Source organism: Oncorhynchus masou, chromosome 33 (genome assembly GCF_036934945.1).
Source record: "Oncorhynchus masou masou isolate Uvic2021 chromosome 33, UVic_Omas_1.1, whole genome shotgun sequence".
Classification (NCBI taxonomy): domain Eukaryota; kingdom Metazoa; phylum Chordata; class Actinopteri; order Salmoniformes; family Salmonidae; genus Oncorhynchus; species Oncorhynchus masou.
The window spans coordinates 12,617,489-12,633,238 of NC_088244.1; the positions used below are offsets into that span (position 1 = coordinate 12,617,489).

At 46.1% G+C, this 15,750-nt stretch overlaps 1 protein-coding gene across 1 annotated transcript in view; it reads left to right on the forward strand.

The window, feature by feature from the left end:
* Nucleotides 1-15,750, forward strand: part of LOC135527848 (ERC protein 2) — a 454,194-nt gene that overhangs the window by 320,846 nt on the left and 117,598 nt on the right. The gene's annotated exons all lie outside the window — the stretch shown is intronic.

Here is a 15,750-nt window from a genome sequence, read left to right on the forward strand (position 1 = left end):
GGATAGCCTATAACTAGTGGTTAGCCTAAAGCTCGTGGTTAGCCTGTAACCTGGGGTTAGCCTGTAACTCGGGGTTAGCCTGTAACCTGGGGTTAGCCTGTAACCTGGGGTTAGCCTGTAACTCGGGGTTAGCCTGTAACTCGAGGTTAGCCTGTAACTCGGGGTTAGCCTGTAACCTGGGGTTAGCCTGTAACCTGGGGTTAGCCTGTAACTCGGGGTTAGCCTGTAACTCGAGGTTAGCCTGTAACCTGGGTTTAGCCTGTAACCTGGGGTTAGCCTGTAACTTGAGGTTAGCCTGTAACACGAGGTTAGCCAGTAACCTGGGGTTAGCCTGTAACTCGAGGTTAGCCTGTAACCTGGGTTTAGCCTGTAACCTGGGGTTAGCCTGTAACTTGAGGTTAGCCTGTAACACGAGGTTAGCCAGTAACCTGGGGTTAGCCTGTAACTCGAGGTTAGCCTGTAACGCGAGGTTAGCCAGTAACCTGGGGTTAGCCTGTAACCTGGGGTTAGCCTGTAACCTGGGGTTAGCCTGTAACTCGAGGTTAGCCTGTAACGCGAGGTTAGCCAGTAACCTGGGGTTAGCCTGTAACTCGAGGTTAGCCTGTAACGCGAGGTTAGCCAGTAACCTGGGGTTAGCCTGTAACTTGAGGTTAGCCTGTAGCCTGGAGTTAGCCTGTAACTCGAGGTTAGCCTGTAGCCTGGGGTTAGCCTGTAACTCGAGGTTAGCCTGTAACCTGGGGTTAGCCTGTAACTCGAGGTTAGCCTGTAACTCGAGGTTAGCCTGTAGCCTGGGGTTAGCCTGTAACTCGAGGTTAGCCTGTAACTCGAGGTTAGCCTGTAACCTGGGGTTAGCCTGTAACTCGAGGTTAGCCTGTAACTCGAGGTTAGCCTGTAACCTGGGGTTAGCCTGTAACTCGAGGTTAGCCTGTAACTTGAGGTTAGCCTGTAGCCTGGAGTTAGCCTGTAACTCGAGGTTAGCCTGTAACCTGGGGTTAGCCTGTAACTCGAGGTTAGCCTGTAACCTGGGGTTAGCCTGTAACTCGAGGTCAGCCAGTAACTAAGGGTTTCCCCCAACCCTTCCTCTATGGTAGTATAAAATGTATTTCTGCTTCAGAATAGTTAATAACACTATCAGTAAGCCGTGGCCCAATCATCCTTGTTCAGAACAGAAATAGGACAGGACTCTGGGAAATAAAATTATTTTTTATTGCAGCACAAACGTTTCAGGTATGAGCCCTTTTTTTTTAGCGTATAGGTAATGGCAGCCAATGTCACAACAACAACACCTCACAGGTGGCAAAATGATACATTCACAGTCAATATTGCCCCAATCAAAAGATCCCAGCAGTATAAAATGTATTTCTGTTTCAGAGTAGGTAACAACAGTGCCAGTCAGCCATGGCCCATCCATCCTTGTTCTCACCACAGGGTTGCTCTTATAATGGTGCTGCATGTGACTTAAAAAAAAGTTGATAATGTTGATATTGATAATGAATAGCTCTTCTCATCAATGTTATTGACCCAACTCCTGTCTATTCTCCTTCAAACACAAAACACTCCCTCCCCACGCACATACACACACACACACACACACACTTACCCTCCCCTAACTCAAGGGCAGACCGTATTGATGTGTCCCCTGGGCATCTCGAGGACGCATCTGTTTCTGTCCCTCTGACTCTCCATGCTCATAATTTGAAGTAAGTCATAACACAAATTATAAACACATATACTTCAACCGTGACGCTCAGCAATAACAACATGGAGAGCACTGAGCTGATTTAGGGCTGTCTGGGACCCTTAAATCATTACCTTAGCCATCCCTCCCTCCCTCCCGCCTTCCTTCCTTCCCTCTCATTCCTCCCTCCCTCCCTCCCTCCCTCCCTCCCTCCCTCCCTCCCTCCCTCCCTCCCTCCCTCCCTCCCTCCCTCCCTCCCCTCCCTCCCTCCCTCCCTCCCTCCCTCCCTCCCTCCCTCCCTCCCTCCCTCCCTCCCTCCCTCCCTCCCTCCCTCCCTCCCTCCCTCCCTCCCTCCCTCCCTCTCCTCCTTCCATCTCCCTCCCTCCCTCCCTCCCTCTCCTCCTTCCATCCCCTCCCTCCCTCCCTCCCTCTCCTCCTTCCATCCCCTCCCTCCCTCCCTCCCTCCCTCCCTCCCTCCCTCCCTCCCTCCCTCCCTCCCTCCCTCCCTCCCTCCCTCCCTCTCTCCCTCCCTCCCTCCCTCCCTCCCTCCCTCTCCTCCTTCCATCTGCTCCCTCCCTCCCTCCCTCTCCTCCTTCCATCTCCTCCCTCCCTCCCTCTCCTCCTTCCATCCCCTCCCTCCCTCCCTCCCCTTTCCTCTTCTGTCTTTCGTTCATTGCAGATGCCCCTTTCTCTCCACTTTCTTCCTTCCTTTTACTCTTTTTCAGCCCCCGATCTCTCCCTTATGTCTTTCTCTCCCATTTTCTCCCATTTGGGGGTTTGGGGGTGGGGTTGCTGTACTATGACTTTGACTTAACCCCAGACGCCCCAGCGAGTTGTGTGATTGGTCATGCTGTCTTACAGCTGCCCTGTGACATCATCAGCCTGTGACAGGAGACCCGCCTCTAAGACATCTTCATCGTGCTCCTTTTCTCCTGCCTCTGTCTCTCCTTCTGTCCTCTCACCTCCTCTCCACCCATGTCCTCTCCCGTCTATGCTTCACCCTGCTCCTTTATTCACCCCTCTTCTTCCTCTCTCTCACTCGTCTCTTGATCATGCACTTTAGCCATCCATCTCTCTTCTTCCGTTCCTACCATCTCAATCTGTCCAGGCAGAGCCATGAAGCCATGAAGGCTCAATTGGAATCACATGTTGTAATAAAGGGAGAATTTCACCCCTTATAAATAAGATGTCAGTCCAGGGTGTGCTACTGAGTGTGTGTGTGTGTGTATGCGTGCTTGTGTGTGCGTGTGTGTGTGCGCGTGTCTTTGTGTGCATACAATCTTGTATATTAGCAAGTTAGTGTGTGTACTGTACTTATGCTCTCTGTATACTAGTCTATTGTTGATTGGGATTATCTATTACATCTCAAAGAATGCTGGAGACGATGACATCAAAAGCAGGAAAATAACATATTGCTCTAACCTTTCTTTTATCTGTTTAGTTCATCCAGCTACAATTTGATGGATCATCATTTGATTTTCTCATGAAAATTCCTAGTTGTCACTTCTTCAATCTGACATGAGATAAAAACAAAATTATGTTATGTTTGTCCAGACGTAGCCAATACAAAGTGAACTAGACAGCGAGAGAGACGGAGGGAGAGAGAGAGACGGAGGGAGAGAGACAGAGGGAGAGAGAGACGGAGGGAGAGAGAGAGACGGAGGGAGAGAGAGACGGAGGGAGAGAGAGACGGGGGGAGAGAGAGAGACAGAGGGAGAGAGAGAGAGACAGAGGGAGAGAGAGAGAGAGAGAGAGAGAAAGAGAGAGAGAGAGAGACAGAGGGAGAGAGAGAGAGAGACAGAGGGAGAGAGAGATAATAGAAAGAGTGGAGGTTTAGCCTGATGACGAATGCTGAATAAAACCTAGTCAGTAGATTGGAGCATTTGTCAATAGAATTGTGTGTGTGTGTGTGTGTGTGTGTGTGTGTGTGTGTGTGTGTGTGTGTGTGTGTGTGCCATCTGATAGATGAAGCAGCCTCTATTCTGGTAGATTTATGTAGCCCTATAAAGCCGCTCTCTGTCCTAGACCAATGGCCACTCAAATTAGCCATGATTAAACACTTCTGTGTGGCTCAGTTAATAACACTGATCAGAGCTGAAACACCGCCCTGCCTTACATCCAGGATGTGGGATAGTTTTATAGCCTGGATAATCAAAATAATTCTCCTTTTTATGGTTTTAGGAAGACATCTCTCAACACTGCAGGAGCCCTCCAATACCACTCAGTAAGCACACACACAGGGGGGCCCACAGGGGCAAGCCAGTCGCTTGAATCCGCTGTGTTAATTAAGCAACTGGATGCGGTTTGGGTATCAGTGAAGCATGGAGGCCATTTTGAACGGTGGCTATTCCAGGGGGTAATGTAACTCAGGCTGGATTTGGCCCATAATGGTCTTCCATTAATCCTGTGAGAGAAGCTTTACCTGTGACAGGACCGTTTTCATTCAGGTGGAGAGGGTTGTGGCGGCCATCTTACAATGGGAAGAGAATATCTTTCATTTGGATGTGGAGGAGGACATTACAATAACATATATTCAATCATGTATCCATTATTTTATGGATTATAACACGTGAATGAAGATAGATTCTCTATTTAAGCAATAATTAGCCATTTAGCAGATGCTCTTATCCAGAGTGAATACATTTTCATACTTTTTTTTCATACAATAAGGCATGAGGGGGGTGCAACGCAGAGTGCCTGCATGCAGCCCTTAGCCGTGGTATATTGGCCATACAGTATACCACAAATCTCAGAGGTGCCTTGTTGGTATTATAAACTGGTTACCAATGTCAATAGAAGAGTAAAAATAATAGTTTTGTCATACCAATGGTATACGATCTGATATACCACGGTTTTCAGCCAATCAGCATTCACCACCCAGGTTATAATTGTAGTTAATATCTGAAAAGGAAAGGAATATCTATAGCTTCATTAAGGGGTGAGTTTTACAGAGAGGTGAAAGGGTTAAGTTTTACAGAGGTATGAGGAGGTGCGTTTTACAGAGGTATGAGGAGGTGAGTTTTACAGAGGTATGAGGAGGTGAGTTTTACAGAGGTATGAGGAGGTGAGTTTTACATACAGATAAGGGGTGAGTTTTACAGAGGTATGAGGAGGTGAGTTTTACAGAGGTATGAGGAGGTGAGTTTTACATACAGATCAGGGGTGAGTTTTACAGAGGTATGAGGAGGTGAGTTTTACAGAGGTATGAGGAGGTGAGTTTTACAGAGGTATGAGGAGGTGAGTTTTACATACAGATAAGGGGTGAGTTTTACAGAGGTATGAGGAGGTGAGTTTTACAGAGGTATGAGGAGGTGAGTTTTACATACAGATCAGGGGGTGAGTTTTACAGAGGTATGATGAGGTGAGTTTTACATACAGATAAGGAGGTGAGTTTTACAGAGGTATGAGGAGGTGAGTTTTACATACAGATCAGGGGTGAGTTTTACAGAGGTATGAGGAGGTGAGTTTTACATACAGATCAGGGGTGAGTTTTACAGAGGTATGAGGAGGTGAGTTTTACAGAGGTATGAGGAGGTGAGTTTTACATACAGATCAGGGGGTGAGTTTTACAGAGGTATGATGAGGTGAGTTTTACATACAGATAAGGAGGTGAGTTTTACAGAGGTATGAGGAGGTGAGTTTTACATACAGATAAGGAGGTGAGTTTTACAGAGGTATGAGGAGGTGAGTTTTACAGAGGTATGAGGAGGTGAGTTTTACATACAGATCAGGGGGTGAGTTTTACAGAGGTATGAGGAGGTGAGTTTTACATACAGATAAGGAGGTGAGTTTTACAGAGGTATGAGGAGGTGAGTTTTACAGAGGTATGAGGAGGTGAGTTTTACATACAGATCAGGGGGTGAGTTTTACAGAGGTATGATGAGGTGAGCTTTACATACTGATAAGGGAGTGAGTTTTACAGAGGTATGAGGAGGTGAGTTTTACATACAGATAAGGGGGTGAGTTTTACAGAGGTATGAGGAGGTGAGTTTTACATACAGATCAGGGGGTGAGTTTTACAGAGGTATGAGGAGGTGAGTTTTACATACAAATAAGGGGGTGAGTTTTACAGAGGTATGAGGAGGTGAGTTTTACATACAGATAAGGGGGTGAGTTTTACAGAGGTATGAGGAGGTGAGTTTTACATACAAATAAGGGGGTGAGTTTTACAGAGGTATGAGGAGGTGAGTTTTACATACAGATAAGGGGGTGAGTTTTACAGAGGTATGAGGAGGTGAGTTTTACATACAAATAAGGGGGTGAGTTTTACAGAGGTATGAGGAGGTGAGTTTTACATACAAATAAGGGGGTGAGTTTTACAGAGGTATGAGGAGGTGAGTTTTACATACAGATAAGGGGGTGAGTTTTACAGAGGTATGAGGAGGTGAGTTTTACATACAGATAAGGGGGTGAGTTTTACAGAGGTATGAGGAGGTGAGTTTTACAGAGGTGTTTTTTATTGAACCTTTATTTAACTAGGCAAGTCAGTTAAGAACAAATTCTTGTTTACAATGATGGCCTACCCCGGCCAAACCCTCCCCTAACTCCGAAAATGCTGGGCCAATTGTGTGCCGCCCTATGGGACAATCACGGCCGGTTGTGATACAGCCTGGATTTGAACCAGGGTGTCTGTAGTGACGCACCAAACAATGAGATGCAGTGCCTTAGACAGCTGCTCCACTCGGGAGCCCTCGGGAGGTGTGAGTTAGAGCATTACAAGGGGGTGAGTTTCACAGAGAGGTGAGTTCATTTTACAGAGGGGTGAGTTCATTTTACAGAGGGGTGAGTTAGTTTTACAGAGAGTTGAGTTCATTTTACAGAGGGGTGCGGGGATTGGTGAGTTTTACTGGGGGGGAAGGGGGTGAGTTTTACTGGGGGGTAAGGGGGTGAGTTTTACAGAGAGGTGAGTTAGTTTTACAGCAGGGTGAGGAGGTGAGTTTTACAGAGGGGTGAGTTAGTAAGGGGGTGGGTTAGTTTTACATTGGGGTAAGGGGGTGGGTTAGTTTTACATTGCGGTAAGGGGGTGGGTTAGTTTTACAGAGGGGTAAGGGGGTGGGTTAGTTTTACAGAGGGGTGAGTTAGTAAGGGGGTGGGTTAGTTTTACATTGGGGTAAGGGGGTGGGTTAGTTTTACATTGGGGTAAGGGGGTGGGTTAGTTTTACAGAGGGGTGAGTTAGTAAGGGGGTGGGTTAGTTTTACATTGGGGTAAGGGGGTGTGGGTTAGTTTTACATTGGGGTGAGTTAGTAAGGGGGTGGGTTAGTTTTACAGAGGGGTAAGGGGGTTGGTTAGTTTTACAGAGGGGTGAGTTAGTAAGTGGGTGGGTTAGTTTTACATTGGGGTAAGGGGGTGGGTTCGTTTTACATTGGGGTAAGGGGGTGGGTTAGTTTTGCAGAGGGGTGAATTTTAGGGAGTCTTTATTTGAGTGTCAAGCTGAAGATGGATTTGTGTTTGGGCTCTCCAGATGGTCCTGCAGATAAGATAAACCTCCCCTTTCTCACACACACACACACACACACACACACACACACACACACACACACACACACACACACACACACACACACACACACACACACACACACACACACACACACACACACACACACACACACACACACACACACACACACACACACACACACACACACGCAAACGTACACACCCCTACCCTCTGCTTTTCGAAGGAATGGCACAACTGACCTGTCCAAATATTGTTTAAAATGCCTCCTTCCTTGTAGCATGTTTCCTATTCCCTGATATTTACTCATGGGACCTTTCCTTGCTTTGTTCCCAGTTATTTGGGGAAACATAATAGAGGAACCTTATCAACGTAAATAAGAAACCTATCCAGTCGTTAGCCATATGGGCTCATAAAGGAAAGGAAACCAGGAGAGTAGAGAAGGAAAGGAATCGGGACTTGGCCCTCAATCTTGTGTGTGGGTTGGTGAGAAGATTTTAAAATGGCCGACGTGTCCGGCTGTTAATCTGTGGTGTGTTTATTACCATTAATGCATGGTGCTGCATTCCATACCCTTATACGCCCAGGGACAGAAAAAACACAAGTCACTAGTCAACTCTATTTAGCCTACGATAAAGTAATGTACACAGTATTCCTGTGTTCAACTGCTGTTGGGCGAGCAACCTACATCTGAGGTAGCAAGCTACATCTGAGGTAGCAAGCTACATCTGTGGTAGCAACCTACATCTGGGGTAGCAACCTACATCTGAGGTAGCAACCTACATCTGTGGTAGCAACCTACATCTGAGGTAGCAACCTACATCTGAGGTAGCAACCTACATCTGAGGTAGCAACCTACATCTGGGGTAGCAACCTACATCTGAGGTAGCAACCTACATCTGAGGTAGCAACCTACATCTGTGGTAGCAACCTACATCTGGGGTAGCAACCTACATCTGAGGTAGCAACCTACATCTGTGGTAGCAACCTACATCTGAGGTAGCAACCTACATCTGAGGTAGCAACCTACATCTGAGGTAGCAACCTACATCTGGGGTAGCAACCTACATCTGAGGTAGCAACCTACATCTGAGGTAGCAACCTACATCTGTGGTAGCAACCTACGGCTGTGGTAACAACCTACATCTGTGGTAGCAACCTACATCTGAGGTAGCAAGCTACATCTGAGGTAGCAACCTACATCTGTGGTAGCAACCTACGGCTGTGGTAACAACCTACATCTGAGGTAGCAACCTACATCTGAGGTAGCAACCTACATCTGTGAAGTTGAAGTCAGAAGTTTACATTTACTTAGGTTGGAGTCATTAAAACTTTTTTTTCAACCACTCCACAAATTTCTTGTTAACAAACTATAGTTTTGGCGAGTCGGTTAGGACATCTACTTTGTGCATGACACAAGTCATTTTTCCAACTATTGTTTACAGACAGATTATTTCACTTATAATTCACTGTATCACAATTCCAGTGGGTCAGAAGTTTACATACTCTAAGTTGACTGTGCCTTTAAACAGCTTGGAAGATTACAGAAAATGATGTCATGGCATTAGAAACTTCTGATAGGCTAATTGACATCATTTGAGTCAATTGGAGGTGTACCTGTGGATGTATTTCAAGGCCTACCTTTGCTTGGCATCATGGAGAAATCTAAATAAATCAGCCAGTAATCAACCTCTACAAGTCTGGTTCATCCTTGGGAGCCATTTCCAAACTTCTGAAGGTACCATGTTCATCTTTACAAGAAATAGCACGCAAGTATAAACACCATGGGACCTAGAGTTGAACGTATTTTGGTGTGAAAAGTGCAAATCAATCCCAGAACAACAGCAAAGGACTTTGTGAAGATGCTGGAGGAAACAAGTACAAAAGTATCTATAGCCACATTAAAATGAGTCCTATATCGACATAACCTGAAAGGCCGCTCAGCAAGGAAGCAGCCACTGCTCCAAAACCACCATAAAACAAAGCCAGACTACGGTTTGCAACTGCACATGGGGAAAAAGATTGTACTTTTTTGGAGAAATGTCCTCTGGTCTGATGAAACCAAAATAGAACTGTTTGGCCATAATGACCATCGTTATGTTTGGAGGAAAAAGTGGGAGGCTTGCAAGCTGAAGGACAATCAATCAATCAAATGTATATATAAATCCCTTCTTACAGCAGCTGATGTCACAAAGTGCTGTACAGAAACCCAGCCTAAAACCCCAAACAGCAAGCAATGCAGGTGAAGAAGCACGGTGGCTTGGAAAAACTCCCTAGAAAGGCCAAAACATAGGAAGAAACCTATAGAGGAACCAGGCTATGAGGGGTGGCCAGTCCTCTTCTGGCTGTGCCAGGTGGAGATTATAACAGAACATGGCCAAGATGTTCAAATGTTCATAGATGACCAGCAGGGTCAAATAATAATAATCACAGTGGTTGTCGATGGTGCAACAGGTCAGCACCTCAGGAGTAAATGACAGTTGGCTTTTCATAGCCGATCATTAAGAGTATCTCTACTGCTCCTACTGTCTCTAGAGAGTTGAAAACAACAAGTCTGGGACAGGTAGCACGCCCAGTGAGCAGGTCAGGGTTCCATAGCCGCAGGCAGAACAGTTGAAACTGGAGCAGCAGCACGGCCAGGTGGACAGGGGACAACAAGGAGTCATCAGGCCAGGTAGTCCTGAGGCATGGGCCTAGGGCTCAGGTCCTCCGAGAGAAAGAGAGAGAGAGAAGAACACCATCCCAACCGTGAAGCATGGGGGTGGCAGCATCATGTTGTGGGGGTGCTTTGCCACAGGAGGAACTGGTGCACTTCATAAAATAGATGGCCTCATGAGGATGGAACATTATGTGAATACATTGAAGCAACATCAGTCAAGAAGTTAAAGCTTGATCGCATATGGGTCTTCCAAATGAACAATGACCCCAAGCATACTTCCAAATTTGTGGCAAAATGGCTTAAGGACAACAAAGTCAAGGTATTGGAGTGGCCATGACAAAGCCCTGACCTCAATCCTATAGAACATTTTTGGGCAGAACTGAACAATTGTGTGCGAGCAAGGAGGCCTACAAACCTGACTCAGTTACACCAGCTCTGTCAGGAGGAATGGGCCAAAATTCACCCAACTGATTGTGGGAAGCTTGTGGAAGGCTACCCGAAACGTTTGACCGAATATAAACAATCTAAAGACAATGTTACCAAATACTAATTGAGTGAATGTAAACTTCTGACCCACTGGGAATGTGATGAAAGAAATAAAAGCTGAAATAAATCATTCTCTCTACTATTATTCTGACATTTCACATTCTTAAAATAAAGTGATGATCCTAACTGACCTAAGATGATTTTACTAGGATTAAATGTCAGGAATTGTGAAAAACTCAGTTTAAATGTATTTGGCTAAGGTGAATGTAAACTTCCGACTTCAACTGTACGTCTGTTCTAGCAACCTACATCTGTGGTAACAACCTACAACTGTGGTAACAACCTACAACTGTGGTAACAACCTACAACTGTGGTAACAACCTACATCTGTGGTAACAACCTACAACTGTGGTAACAACCTACATCTGTGGTAACAACCTACAACTGTGGTAACAACCTACAACTGTGGTAACAACCTACAACTGTGGTAACAACCTACATCTGTGGTAACAACCTACAACTGTGGTAACAACCTACATCTGTGGTAACAACCTACAACTGTGGTAACAACCTACATCTGTGGTAACAACCTACAACTGTGGTAACAACCTAAATCTGTGGTAACAACCTACAACTGTGGTAACAACCTACAACTGTGGTAACAACCTACATCTGTGGTAACAACCTACAACTGTGGTAACAACCTACATCTGTGGTAACAACCTACAACTGTGGTAACAACCTACATGGTAACAACCTACAACTGTGGTAACAACCTACATCTGTGGTAACAACCTACATCTGTGGTAACAACCTACATCTGTGGTAACAACCTACAACTGTGGTAGGAACCTACGGCTGTGGTTACGACCTGCATCTGTGGTAGTATGACAAGGAAATTCAAAGGTTAGCTATAAAGCAAACAGACCTCGTCACCAGGCTAGGTCTGTTAGAGGTAGTTGGTTATAATAGATAGTTTATGCTCTTATTGTGAAGGCTGTTGCTCCTCCTGTTAAAATAGATGGTTCTTTAGGCTCTTATTGTGAAGGCTGTTGTTCCTCCTGTTAAAGTAGATGGTTCGTTAAGGCTGTTATTGTGAATGCTGTTGCTACTCTTGTTAAAATAGATGGTTCGTTTAGGCTCTTATTGTGAATGCTGTTGCTCTTGTTCAAATATATGGTTTGTTTAGGCTCTTATTGTTAAGGCTGTTGCTGTTACTTTACATCTATAATATTTACATTGTTTCCAATTCTTTTACAGCTTTTACATCGTTGTCATTTTACAACTCTACTTTTTATACCAGGATATCATCAAATTATTGTGGCTATAACTTTGATTTATAGAACTGACCAAACAAACTATTCTATTATGTGGGTTCTGGACTAGTGTCTGTTCTATGCAGCGTATTTCTAGCTGCATAATTCTGAGTGTTCCTCCATGTAATGAATGTGCTAAAGGTTAAAGGTTACAGAGTGCTCTCTCCCCGACAGGTACCTCTACACTTGCTCTAATGCAGGCACCCTGTGTGTATGTGTGTGTGTTCCCTCTGTAGCGAGCGTTAAAAGGAATAACAGGAGAGGTGTGTGGAGACGAGGGGTGTCACCCTGGACCAGCACAGTGATTAATGGTGTGATTAAGGGCTCAGATCCACACACACACACACACACACACACACACACACACACACACACACACACACACACACACACACACACACACACACACACACACACACACAGACCCTATTAATCGCCCTGAATAAGGGGATTCCAGAGCCAGCGTTCAGATAATTGGACTGAAAACACAGAATGTGGATTTCCAGGGCTAGACGACTTTATTCTTAGATAGTGTTTATTTTCAGAATGGAGATATTTCTACAGGGATTTAAATCATGGAATAAAAACACAGGCTTCCACTCCAATGTAGGACGTTTTTTAAATGAGTCTGTTGAATACCACCCACCCCCCACCCTGCCTCCTCCGTAGCTCCCCCCACAACCTTTACCTTACTGGAAACATGTAACGCACTCTTCATTTCATCCCCTATTTAACAGTCTGGAGTTAGGGTGCGTTATGTTTACTCTACTAAAAGAACCAGCCCAGTCTACACGCTAACAGTATGCCGCTACACTGGACCACGGAAAGCATGAGCACTGCAATGTCTGTCTGCCACCATGGAGAAGAGATGAACTGTTCATTTACTACTGAGGACAGGAGAGGACAGGAGAGGAGAGCTACTAACTTGACATATAATCTAGTTAGTATTGAGTGAATGAATACATGTCTATAGGAATATTATGTGCACAAGTCAACACAACAATGATTCAGCCCACTCTCTCTGGTCAGAATGTATTAATACGGAAGGCTGCCATTGTAAACCCTCTCTGGTTCTCCCTGTCTCTATCTGGTGGTTTTACTGTAGGCCTTGGGGCTATCTCTCTCTGTCCCCTCTCTCTCTGTCTCTCTCTCTCTGTCCTCTGTCTCTCTGTCTCTCTCTCTCTGTCCTCTCTCTCTCTCACTGTCCTCTCTCTCTCTGTCTCTCTCTGTCCTCTCTCTCTCTCTCTCTCTCTCTCTCTCTCTCTCTCTCTCTCTCTCTCTCTCAGTCCTCTCTCTCTCTCCCACTCTCTCTCCCTCTCCCTCTCTCTCTCTCCCTCACTATGTCCTCTCTCCCTCTCTCCTTCTCTCCCTCTCTCCTCTCCCTATCCCCCCCCTCTCTCTCGCTCTCTGTCCCTCTCCCTCTCTCTTTCTCTCTCTCTGTCCTCTCTCTCCCTCACTCTGTCCTCTCTCCCTCTCTCCTTCTCTCCCTCTCCCTCTCCCTCTCCCTATCCCCCTCTCTCTCCCTCTCCCTCTCCCTCTCCCTCTCCCTCTCCATTTCTCTCTCTCTCTGGTGTCTGGTTGTTTTTCTGTAGGTCTGGGGTCTTACTCTCCCTGTACACTCTCCTAGTAACTTTTAAATACATATGTGTGACCACAGTTTGTCCTTGTAACCCTACATTTTGGTCCTCCTAACCCTACAGTTTGGTCATACTTAATTGTGTGAACACAGAGGGGTTAGGACACTGTAATGACCCCCTCTCCTCTACAATGACTCAGTCTCCATTATCCACTCTCCATGACTCAGTCTACATTACCCCCTCACCTATACAATGACTCAGTCTCCATTACCCCCTCACCTCTACAATGACTCAGTCTCCATTACCCCTTCTCATCTACAATGACTCGGTCTCCATTACCCCCTCACCTCTACAATGACTGTCTCCATTACCCCCTCACATATACAATGACTCAGTCTCCATTACCCCCTCACCTCTACAATGACTCAGTCTCCATTACCCCCTCTCATCTACAATGATTCAGTTTCCATTACCCCCTCACCTCTACAATGACTCAGTCTCCATTACCCCCTCACCTCTACAATGACTCAGTCTCCATTACCCCCTCTACTATACAATGAATCAGTCTCCATTACCCCCTCACCTATACAATGACTCAGTTTACATTACCCCATCACATATACAAGGACTCAGTCTCCATTACCCCCTCGCATATACAATGACTCGGTTTACATTACCCCCTCACCTATACAATGACTCAGTCTCCATTACCCCCTCACCTATACAATGACTCAGTTTACATTACCCCATCACATATACAATGACTCAGTTTCCATTACCCCCTCACCTATACAATGACTCAGTCTCCATTACCCCCTCACCTATACAATGAATCAGTTCCCATTACCCCCTCACCTATACAATGACTCAGTCTCCATTACCCCCTCACATCTACAATGACTCAGTCATCATCACCCCCTCTCCTCTACAATGACTCAGTCTCCATTGCCCCCTCTCCTCTACAATGAATCAGTTTCCATGACCCCCTCTCCTCTACAATGAATCAGTTTCCATGACCCCCTCTCCTCTACAATGACTCAGTCTCCATTGCCCCCTCATCTCTACAATGACTCAGTTTCCATTACCCCCTCACATATACAATGAATCAGTTCCCATTACCCCCTCACCTATACAATGACTCAGTCTCCATTACCCCCTCACATCTACAATGACTCAGTCATCATCACCCCCTCTCCTCTACAATGAATCAGTCTCCATTACACCCTCACCTCTACGATGACTGCATTACCTCACACTCCCCCTACTGTATTACCTCACACTCCCCCTACTGCATTACCTCACACTCCCCCTACTGTATTACCTCACACTCCCCCTACCGTATTACCTCACACTCCCCCTACTGTATTACCTCCCCCTATTGTATTACCTCACACTCCCCCTATTGTATTACCTCACACCCCCCCTACTGTATTACCTCACACTCCCCCTACTGTATTACCTCACACTCCCCCTACTGTATTACCTCACACTCCCCCTACTATATTACCTCACACTCCCCCTACTGTATTACCTCACACTCCCCCTACTGTATTACCTCCCCCTATTGTATTACCTCACACTCCCCCTATTGTATTACCTCACACTCCCCCTATTGTATTACCTCACACTCCCCCTACTATATTACCTCACACTCCCCTTACTGTATTACCTCACACTCCCCCTACTGTATTACCTCACACTCCCCCTACCGTATTACCTCACACTCCCCCTACTGTATTACCTCACACTCCCCCTACTATATTACCTCACACTCCCCCTACTATATTACCTCACACTCCCCCTACTGTATTACCTCCCCCCTACTGTATTACCTCACACTCCCCCTACTGTATGACCCCCCTACTGTATTACCTCACACTCCCCCTACTGTATTACCTCACACTCCCCCTACCGTATTACCTCACACTCCCCCTACCGTATTACCTCACACTCCCCCTACTGTATTACCTCACACTCCCCCTACTATATTACCTCACACTCCCCCTACTGTATTACCTCACACTCCCCCTACTGTATTACCTCCTACTCCCCCTACTGTATTACCTCACACTCCACCTACCGTATTACCTCACACTCCCCCTACTGTATTACCTCACACTCCCCCTACTGTATTACCTCACACTCCCCCTACTATATTACCTCACACTCCCCCTACTGTATTACCTCACACTCCCCCTACTGTATTACCTCACACTCCCCCTACCGTATTACCTCACACTCCCCCTACTGTATTACCTCACACTCCCCCTACTATATTACCTCACACTCCCCCTACTATATTACCTCACACTCCCCCTACTGTATTACCTCCCCCCTACTGTATTACCTCACACTCCCCCTACTGTATGACCCCCCCTACTGTATTACCTCACACTCCCCCTACTGTATTACCTCACACTCCCCCTACCGTATTACCTCACACTCCCCCTACCGTATTACCTCACACTCCCCCTACTGTATTACCTCACACTCCCCCTACTATATTACCTCACACTCCCCCTACTGTATTACCTCACACTCCCCCTACTGTATTACCTCCTACTCCCCCTACTGA